This window comes from Gallus gallus, chromosome 5 (genome assembly GCF_016699485.2).
Source record: "Gallus gallus isolate bGalGal1 chromosome 5, bGalGal1.mat.broiler.GRCg7b, whole genome shotgun sequence".
NCBI classification, from domain to species: domain Eukaryota; kingdom Metazoa; phylum Chordata; class Aves; order Galliformes; family Phasianidae; genus Gallus; species Gallus gallus.
In genome coordinates, this window is record NC_052536.1 from 3,918,521 (window position 1) to 3,930,130 (window position 11,610).

Below are 11,610 nucleotides of genomic sequence, written 5' to 3' on the forward strand. Positions count from 1 at the left end.
CAGTCCCGCTCCTGCTTGTTAGTAGCCTTCAAGTACTGGAAGGTTGCAGTGAGGTCTCCCCTGAGCCTTAGAATCATAGAAGCACCAAGGTTGATGAACTTCATCCGATTGGTTTCAGCCCAGCGATGCAGCCTGTCCAGATTGCTCATAGGGCCTTCCTATCCCTAGGCAGAGCAACTCTTCCTCCCGGCTTGGTGTCATCTACAAACTTACTGAGAGTGCACTCAATGCCCTCATCCAGGCCATCAGTGATGATACTGAACAGGACAGGCCCCGATTCTGACCCTTGGGGAAAACCACTTGTGACCTGTCATCAGCTGGCTTTAACTCCATTCACCACCACTCTCTGGGCCCAGCCATTGTATGAATCCTTCTTTGTTTTCTGGCTCAAAGCTTGCTTCCTGAGGTATTTCTTGTGATAAGACTCTAGGAGATGAGAGGTGGGTGCTGCCGTGTGGCAATCAACATCACTATCTGGACAATTTACATTTGAAAGCATTTCTTTGGAGCTGTTTGCCTTCTGCCCAAGAGTCAAGGGAATGCTCAGGACTGTTTACTGGTGGAAGATCTGTCCTGTGACCAAAGTCTGCCATGGGAGATTGGGGGATGATACCACCGTATCTTGTGAAGGCAAGATACTAGTTCGTGTCTCCATACTCCCTCTTATCTGCTGGTAAGGCCAGGGAGATAGGAACAAAAGGAATTCCTGCTGAGATCCAAAAGCCAGAAACTGTCATTCCAAAAGGCTGATTCAACCACTCTGGACTTATAAATAAGTTTGTGCTGCCATCACAATCATCATCATCATCATCGTCGTTGTCGTGGTGGTCGCTGTCCTCATCAATGCAACAACACCCAACGGCCCACTTCTACTGAAGAGCAACGACTTAACCATGAACTACACTGGACCCATGGTGGTGACTATCTCCCTCTTGCTTCCTATAGAGACTCCTTGCTCCTACTTTCTATCTTTTCTACTGCCCTTCTTCCCTTCCCCATCACCCTGATTTGTACCTATGAAGACTCCTTTGCTTCTATTTTCTATCTTTTCTATCCTCTTTCTTCCCTTCCCCATTACCCCAATCTGTAATACTGTCCATCGTCCCCTTTCTTCATCTCCCTTACTAACATTTGTAATAAACTGGTCGGACCAACATTTGAACCGTTGTTTCTTAATCTCACGCCGGGTATACATATTTCAAAGAACCTCCTCTCCCTCCTATAAAGTGGAGTGAGAAAGCCATCCAGTCAGTTCTTTACCCAGAAAAGAGTGTACCTGTCCAAGCCATAGGCTGTCAGCTTCTCCAGAAGAATACTGTGAGAGACCATGTTGAAGTCTAAGTAGACTACATCAACTGCCTTTCCCTCATTCACCAAGTGGGTCACTCAATCGTAGAAAGAAATCAGGTTGGTCAGGTAGGACCTGCCTTTCATGAACCCATGCTGGCTAGGCCTGATCCCTCAGTTGTCCTGCACATGCCATGTGATCTCCCTAACAGTGATCTGCTCTATAACCTTACCTGGCACTAACATCAGGCTGACAGGCCTATAGTTCCCTGGATCCTCCTTACTACTATTGTCATAGATGGGAGTCATATTAGCAAGCCTCCAGTCCTGGGACCTTTCCAGTTAACCAGGAACGCTGATACGTGATGGAAAGTGGCTTGGCTATCACCTCTGCCAGCTCCCTCAGTGCCCTTCTCCAAGCTGAACAAGCTCTCAATCTTTCTTAACAGCTGAACAGTAAAACAAGCTGAACTCCCTCCATCTTTCTTAACAGGAGAGGTGCTCCAGCTCTTTGAGCCTTCTATTGTTTTATACAAAACAAAATGTTCCTTTCAAACACTAATATGACAGAATTTAGCACTTCTATGCAAGTGGTAATGGTATAATCATTAAGTTAGCAGAGTGCTAACCTACAAGTGCTTTTTCCTTGGTACACAATTGAAGTAATTCAGAGAATGAAATTGTGCTAATCAGTGAATTTCAGAAGAAACACTTTGAATGGGATGGGGGTGTTTTTGAGGAAACTGCTGTCAAGTTGTGCTATTCTGTGCAGTCCTAGAGTTAAGACTGTGTTAGCAACACTTACCTGCCTTTCAAGTGCCTTGCTTAATATCCTTTTAAAGTACTGTACAAGAAAAAAGGATGTGCAAACAGATGGTAACAGAAAAATCTCGTTTTACTTTATAAAAAGTTATTTAAGCCTTTAAAGGTTTGAGTGTACTTTAAAAAAGGACCATTGAACTAAAAATACCCAAAATAGATTTGTCAGAATAGCCTTTTGATACAAGAAAATAAACACGCTGAGGCTCCTTCTGCTTTCATCACTGTCAGCGATGTGTGCCTCCGCCTGTGGGAGGGTGGGCAAAAGGAGAAACTCTGCCTCTGAAATAGTCTCCTCTTCTCACTGTAACTTGGCAGGGTGTTCTGAGTAGGAAGGGGGTGAAAGCTGAAAATTCAGTGTGTGTCCTGCATGCATACAGGCAGAAGTTAATGGTGCATTCCAAGAAGCAGTTTTTATTGAATACAGACTGTGCTGTAAGGGAGTAGTTCATAGTTTCCCCCTAAAACGTAATAAAAATGTCTGCTAAGACTTTAATAAAGAGACTTAAGGAAAACATTCCAGATCCCAATTACCATGAAAAATAATAAAATTATACTTGCAAAATAATCATAGCAAAGTATTTTTACTACATATTAGACAATCGCTGGTAATATGTAATTATTTCATGTTTTGTAAAACAGAACAGACTCTATGTTGGCCAGATTTACTGTATTTTTTTTTCCTACAGAATGTATGAAAGATTTTCTTCTTTACAGAAAAAAAGCAAGATCCAAAGCTCATAAGAGTCTTGCATTGTATGTCTTCATTGGGCAATACAAGTTTGCTATTTCCCATCTATCCTGAACAGATGAACTGTTATGATCAGCAAGGGTCACAGCACAAAACTGACATCTGTGCAGGTCAGGACCTTCTAAGTGTTTGGCCTGGAATGTAATTTCACCTTTTGTCTCTTTTCCCTGCATTGTGCTTTTGTGCTGTCTGAGTCTTTCAGTGACTCGTGTTCCCTGGCTCATCCTCTCACTATTCAGGATTTCTCTGTGCACCTTTAGATGAGCCATCTTGGAGGAAATCTCAGTGGGATCTGGAAAACACTGGTTTGACTGCTAAGATCTGAAGTTGTTCTGTTACGTCCAGTACAGTACAAACTTGTATGCTTTTGCATAAATCATTAAATGTGTTCCATTGAGCTAAATGGGAATTGGACTAAATCCCAGAAGAGTGTTCACGTTCATTAAGGTGGTTCTTGATCTCCTCCTGTGTGAAAGAGAAAATCTGAATACAAGATACATATTTTTAACTAAAGAGCAGATGGATTTGGCTGTGCAATGGGTAACAACTTTCTGGTTTTGTAAAGAGACTTTCCCCCAGTACTTTTGACCAAGCATGTTTTGTAAGTACCATTTATCAAAAGTCTGATTGTGACAAAACAAGCAGCTAACTTAATGCTAAACTGAAATTACTGTCAAACTGTTCATGCTTACAGAAATGCATCTAGCATTTAAGGTCCCCAGCAGATTCTCTAGCTCCAAGTCCTTTTGTACAGAAAGGACTGCATGTTCCAAAGATGTTGACTGCATTTTCAGTAACATCACTGAATTGTAATGATCTCTGAGAACCATTCTACTGCACATCACATCACTGCACTTTTAAACTCAGAAAAAAAAAAAAAAAAACAATAAACATCTCAAGCACATATGTAAAACTTCCTTTTAAAATATTTGAACGTTAAAGCATTACAATTACCTTCCTTTAGTCTTGTGTAGGACCAGATGACTTGCAGATGCAGCTCTGTGCAACCCTATTATCTACAAGCCTCTAGCTCAGTGCTATCCATTTCTGCAGTAGCAGTGTAAGCAGTGTTTGGTTCCTTTGATTCCAGGAGTTTTGTTGTTAATTGCAATTCTAGCAGTACTGGACCAACCTGACCAGACAGCAGGTCAGCATGCCTCTTCACATGCGCAGTGTGGTATATACCATTACCATATTTTCTCCATGTCAGTAAAGAATTCAAGAGATCATTTTCTCTATACTGAAGAATATATGGTTGGAAATGTTTTGCTACAACAAGGAGACAGAGAGAGGAATCTGGGTGGAGGTGGAGACATCATAACTGCAGGTGTTCAAGAAATATGGAGATGGCACTTGGGGGCATGGTTAGTGGGCATGGCGGGGGTGGGTTGGGGTTAGACTTAGTGATCTTGGAGGTCTTTTCTGACCTTAAGGACTGTGCTTCTATGATATATATTGATCATGTCCCAAAACAGAGTCTTTAGCTGGTCTTTCTACTCCGCGTCAAAGGTGCCAGCCTTATAGTGCTATGGGTAGATATTTTAACATAACAAAATCCATATAACTTGTTATCTTTAAGAAGGAAGTGAATTTGACAAATATTAACTAGACTATGTTTGTAGTATCTAACTGGCACAGCCTGTACAGATATAATACAATCTCCTCCCATACACTTTTATCATGTTGCTCTGGTTTCTAATCTTGCAAATGTTCTCAAGAGGAATTACTCACATGCATAAGATAACCTCATATTGTTTAACGTTTGCAGGCTTGGGCCCCAGCTTACAATGTAATTTATATTGAAGTTGTTTCTTAGTATAAAATCCTGCTATTTATTCCAGATTCTGCATTTAGTATTGCATTTTCAAGGGTGTCTTATTTTTATTTTCAAGAAGTGTCTTATTTGTCTTATTCTATCTTTTCCTGTTTCCTTCTGATCTTCTCTGTAGTTACATGTATGGGGAGAACATTATGCACATGGGAAAATATTTTTTAATTTGGTAATAAGAGTGCTCTCCATGCTCAAGGAATAAAGGATTATGACTGATTTGACATTTCATTATTATTATTATTATTATTATTATTATTATTATTATTATGGCTGAAAAGTGGAGGAAGCAATACAATTTGCACTGATCTGTCAAGCTGTATTTCAGTGTGAAGTACAGAATGAAATATGAAACATTTATTTGCTTGTGTGAGTGTATTTTATTAACAAGGGGTTTTAGGTTTCTTCAAGTGCACTTCCTTGTGTTTTACATTTCAACCAAAAGACTGAAATTAAATATGTGTAGGAAGCCAATAAAAGGGGTTTATGAGAACCTTCAACTGCTACTTATTTTCAGCCTATGAGAAAGTGAATTTCCATGGCACCTTGTCAATTCATGAAATGTACAACTTCAGGTAAAACGAAAAGCAAATAAATGACAGAGGAGCCTAAGTCAATGTCAGTGGTTTATGGGCTGGTTTGTCCTGGTTCCATGACTAGAGGGACAGAGGGACCCACAGATCCATTCCCTGGAAAAAAGGAAAAAGGGGGAAAGGATAGAGAGATGGGCCTAAAAACAAAACAGTGGCAATGATCTGAGGAGAAACAAACTATTTTACTAAATAAGATATCGGAATGCAAGATAACACGCGATAATACAGTATAATACAATATAATTAGAATTGAAACTAATAAATCAAATTAAATGAGAGTGTCTGAAAGCTGAAGGCGTTACTCAAATGCTGTGACGAGACAGCACCCACAACAGAGACAAGCCGGACAATTAAAAAGGGCCAACAGGTGACCTACAAAGACCTTTTATCTTTTCCCTCTGAGCAGAAATGATAACAGAACAGTGAACAGTCTTCTGGGGGATGTAGTAGTTTTTCTCTTCCAGGACAGGTACCCAGACCTGGAGCATTAACTCTTTAACTCCCAGTGCACTACATGATGTTATGATGTGGAATACTGATAACTAAAAATCATAAAATCATAACAGTCACGATGCAAGACAGTAAGATTTGGTGACTCAGGCACTTCTGGAGTCTGTTCATGTTTTTCTGCACCTTTGAACTTAAATACTTTTACCAGGATGGTAACTGTTTACAGGCTGGGACTATGTTCCCTAAGCCCTGTTTGTTCTGTGTTTTCAGTGATGCTTGTCCCATAGGTTTTAGCCTTGCAATTCAGTGAAAGTATTTCTGTATGACATTGACCTTTTGAGGTACATCTATGTGAAGAGCTTCTGCATTAACAAGCTGCCAAGTCAGATTCTAACGCTAGAAGCTGAGACTTGAGTTTCTGTAACAGCAAGGAAACTAGATTTCTCCTGCCTTAGGGGAAAACAAAACAAAACAAAACAAAACAAAACAAAACAAAACAAAACAAAACAACCCAACTCAACCCAACTTCTACTGACCCTTGATCTGTCAAACATTAAAACCTGTGATTTGTAACAGATGGGAAGAAAGACTGCCTGGATGATTAGGGGAGGGGAGAGCCTATCTTACAAGGAGTCGGAAGAAGTTATTTACCTTCTTTGAGTAATACATGCTGGGTGTTGATGGAGAACAACCTTACTATGACAATGATTAGATATAATTTAGACAACAGTAAAATTAGGAATTAGGAACAAGCTCCTTGCTATTAACAAAATCTGATTCTGAAGAAGCTTTGCATGTGAAACAAAGAAAAAAGAAAAAATCCACCACAAAACCACTCAGAAACATTTATTTAGAAGGAAGATTAGGTCACTTCTGAAGGGAGTTTTGACATTGCTTCTAAAATAGCAAGTGGTTGGATTACCTGCTCCAGAGCATTAAAGAGATTGATCCTAAGGACTGGTATTTGCATTTTAACTCTCCTTTTTATATGACATCAGAGCTTTTCACGCTGCCACAACAACTTCCAGTGACCTTGGAAGATAGGAGTATATTGAAATTAACACAATTTTTTTTAATTATTCTTCAGAAAGACCTATGTGGACTTAACTTTCAAACTTGTCATGTTTGTTTTTGGCTTGCAAAGACAGAAATTAAACTGTATGAAAAGTCTAGAAAATCTCTGTATGCTGAGTGAACACATTTAGAAGTCAGGAGAGAAATTAAAGCAAAATGCTTTCATTTAAAACACAGCAGAAAAGAAAAATGCAAGCAAATTGGGAGATGATCTGACCTGGAACTTTGAATGGATCTGGAGCTCAAAGACATCCCATCCATAGGATTATCCTGGCAAACACACTGAATGAACTTGTACATATAAAAGCCTTGATGAGATCTAGGCTTTATCCCTCTTACTCAGGTGCCACAAGTATCATGAGACATCTAGGGACCCAATGTCCCGATAAAAAAAATAAAGAGGAGAGAACAAAACCATCTCTATTAGCTATGCAGGGAGGGCTATGAGTAACCTTCGTTGTTGTGCTCCCAGTAATTTGCAGCAGTCCAGAAGGAGTCCAGCCAGCTCCTGTCCTCTGGAGTGCCAACGTACTGCCTCTCCTCCACACCCTGCTGCTTCAACTCAGACAGAAACAAAATGGGATTTTGCACTCTATTGCACAAGAAGACTAAAATAAGAACACTGAACTTGAAGGGGAGGCAGTTAGGCTTGTCCAGTTGCCTCTGCTTTCCCTCACAGCTGAGAGGACTGCCTTGTTAAAGCTGATGTATGCTCTTAAAGAACAGCATCAATTTTAGAGCACAAGTCTATTTTACCTGGCAATGTACATGTTCAGCCTGAGACACTAATCTATGTAAACTCATCCAGTTTCCCTTGTTTTATAATACAGCCTACTCACTGAAGTTGACCTGGCCAGTGAACTGTCTTGCCAAATTAGCAGCAATTATTTGCTGAATTTTCCTCCATTTTCCTGGTGGGAATCTCATAAAGGCAAAAGCTTGCTTTATGTTGTGCTTGCCTTAGAACTGATGCAAAGCAGAACCACGGGAAGTCCCAGCCCATGCTATCACCCACAAGACCAGCAGTGCCATATGGATTTCCATAGCCACCTTTAATTCAAGGTTACATAAGATTTTTCAAATGCCAAGGGAAGGATTAAAAGGTTGTGTGGTGCTTAAGTGTGAAGGATTTTCTGGGTGAAAGGGAAAAAGCAGTAAAACCAGAATCTGCCTGTCACTCCAGCAAGAGCCTGGTGCACTTAGAAGTGAATGCACAGGAGAAGGCTCTGTCAGAAAAACTGGAAATTAATTTAAAACCCCCAAATGATACTTTTTTGTCTTTTTTTGTCTTTTTCAAGTTTTTCCCCTTTAAATGCTTGCTTGCTTGCTTTGGTTTCAGCGCATACTGAAGCCAGCTATGAGAATTTCAAGGTTTTTTTTTTGTTGTTGTTGTTTTTTTTTTTTTTTTGTGAAAATAACTGACTGGGATAGAGTAACTTGTGTTCTCTGGCTCAATGAATATTGATGCACCCATGCAAAATTAAACAGTTCCATTCAAAGAAAGAAGTAAATGTACCATTAGTTACATAAGTCATATGAATATCTATAGCCCCCAACCAGTTCCAGTTCCAAATTAGGATCCTAAGCGACCTATTTCCAGGTGAATAACGTAAGCAGTAGGATATTACTTGGTCTGGAATGGCTTGATCATTTTCCCTCCTTCTCATACTTGTTTTGACTGGAAATTGTCACTTGAGCCTAGTAGCTTAATGGTAAAGACTTTTCTAACATGTCTACTCCGAATATGGTCACTAAAGCATTAATTTATTTCTCATTTACATGGAAAGATTAATCTACCATTTATGTTTAGCCCCAAAAATCATGCCTACCAAGATGTTATCTGAGCTATTTATCTTTTAAAGGAAAAATAAAGTCAGTGTGTTTGAGTAGACAAGGCAAGTGGTAAGGTCCCAAGCAGCAATCCAGAAGCAGGCAACAAGTCAATGGGACAGCTGACTAACTTATATTCATCACTGTTCCCATTGTTTTTCCCCATGTAAGAGTGACATACGTAGCACTCTTGATAATGAATTTCTCACAATATGCTTTTTATCCCCCACGGCTCTGCTACCTGGCTTTGGTGATTATCATGGACTCACCGTTTCAAGGCTCTACAACACCATACTATTCCAAAACCACAGGTAACAGGTGTTCAATGTGAAAGTTATCTCTGTTTATTCTTCTCTTTTTGTCCCACTGGCAGTCAGTGCCTTGTGCAAGGCATAGATCTGGGGCCTATTTCTCAAGAACATCAGTGCAGCAGCACAGTAAATGCTGTGTTGCTGCTGTTTCTCAAAGCAGTGACACAACTATAGCAGCTTCCTCGAGGACAGACAAGACTTGGAGTAACAACAGCAACAGCTAAGCCATGAGGTAGCAGATTTTGTGTACAAAACCAATACTAAATGCACGTGTATTCATAGAACCATAGAATGGCTTGGGTTGGAAGGGACCTCAAGGATCATGAAGTTCCAACCCCACTGCCACAGGCCAGGCCACCAACCTCCATATCTAGTACTAGACCAGATTCAGAAGAGGCAGCTTCAAGTTTTGCTCATGGATGTAAAGAGTTTTGTGTAGTCTTTTGAGGAGATCACCAATGCTGAAACTGGTGTTCCTGCCATCAGAAAAATGGTACTTTGCTTATCAAACAGAAAAGATATAGCAGTTTGCAAACTTTACACATATTTGGAAGTCCTTTCATGACAGCAGGCACTCTTTCTCAGGATTTGACCATCAAGCAAAACAAAATCCAGGGCTCGGTTCAATATAGCATTCTAATCAAAAGCAACATGAGATTAAGATGAGTATAAATGATGTTAGACCAAAAATGAAGAAAATAAGTTTCTAATCCAAAAAGAAGTTTATGAAAAAGATTCTTAATGGGGATGGGGATGAAAAAATGGGAGGAAAAAGTCCTTGTTATTTAAGAAGGAGTAATGGATGGGCAGGACTACATACTGAGATTCCTTCTCAGCACTGCTGCTCTGCTACCCTGATCAGCTTACTCTGTTAGCATGGATGAGATGTTCTCATTACATAGGCACTTCTGGGGAAAAGAAGTCAAAATGTGGCAACAAGCATGATCACATATGGGAAAGAAACAATACAGTAGGCTGAGACTCTTCCATTTGGAGACAGGACGGTTAAGGAAGAGCCCCAAATCTTGGCAGCAAGGAGCAGAGAAGAGCCAAGTGTTTGCCACTGATCTTTCATTGAAAGTACTGGGAAAGCAAGAAGGATGCAGAAGCGAGCAAACCACAGACAAACAGCAGCCCACAGAATACTCTTGCACTACCTGCCCCAGGATGCTACCGAAGCCACCATCCATGGCCAACGGGAGGCTCAGCCAGAACCAGCTCCTGAAGCTCCCTGATTTGAAAAATTAATTGCCAGGGAAGCTGCTGCAGAAATACAAAATTTCCTTGCTCTGTTCTTATTTCTTGTAGCCTGCTCATGCCATTGCTGGAGTCAGGCCCTTCCGTCTGACTGCTCTGATGTTCCCTTCCAATTTTGTTCAGTAATAAGACTGTGGGGGACGATTCAAAAGCAACTTCTGCAATGACATCAGATGGATGGAGAAAGCATGGATAGATTTGTTTTCCTTGGAGAGCAGCCATGTGTAACTAGAATAATTAGATCTGGAAATGAAGAGTGATTTAGCTGTGCTCTCAACCACCTTCTTTGTGTTCAGTCTTTGACACCTTTCCAGGGAAATAGCCTCAAGTCATGGGAAATTCTCCGATTCTCCACCTTCTGCAGAGTATCACTGACAACAGCACGTTTTCTCAAAGTGCACTTCAGATTCTCTCAAACTGTCTATCTGTAATTAACTTTTCCTTGTTGATTTTGTTTGTTTGTTTGTTTGTTTTGGGGGGGGGGGGGAGGGAGGGCAAAGAATGAGAACAGATCTGTTAACATTCAGAAGTAGTCTTGAGGTTTTTGTATTTTCAGGCTGGATTAAAACACCTCAGAGAAACATCGCCTGAGAGCTGAGCTTCTGCCAATAATTGCATACTCTGGGTGATTTGTCGTACAGTAAGTGATGGCAGACAGCACACAAAAGAGAGGAAGAGAGGATCTGGATGCTTTCTGCTCCTCATATCTTCCCCACAGATTCGTAATTAAAAAAGACTGCATTATTCTTTGAAAATACTCCATCATCTGCTTTAGTTCTTTACCCCAAACTTATAAAAATCTAGTGCAAGGAATGCATCACAAGAATACAGCTTTTCTACAACATACAGGGAAAGCTGTTACATGATATACAGAATTAATGCTCTAAGTCCAGTGATGTGTTACTAAGAACAGGAACACTTTAATTGCCTTCTGGCAGTTTTGGATTGCACTTCACACTACTCCACATCTGTGCTATACAGATGTTTAAGTGCAGAGCTTTCTTCCAGCGGTAATAGTTTGGCAGTGTTTGCGGAACAGATTGGTGGGGGTTTAAAATCCAGAAAGTGGTTGTAACAGTCTGGTTCTACAGGGGTGTAATATTTTTCATGTTAAATAACAATATATATATTTGTTAATGTAGCATGGCAGTAATCACAGCATCTTTTCAGCAACCCATTTACAAGGGCCGAAACCTATTTCTGTCATTTGTTCTCATGCTATGTCTGCTGTGACACTGAAATCTCTGAGTAACCCTCTATGAGCAGCATCTGCTTTACTGGATGAGGGGAGGGAGGGCAATGGGGCTCCTCTTCTTCCTTCTGTCCGTCTCTAGCAGAGCCCCGTGGTACAGCAGATAACCCAGTAGTGCCTAGACTCAGGTTAACTCTAAGTTGGCATTGTTTCACCTG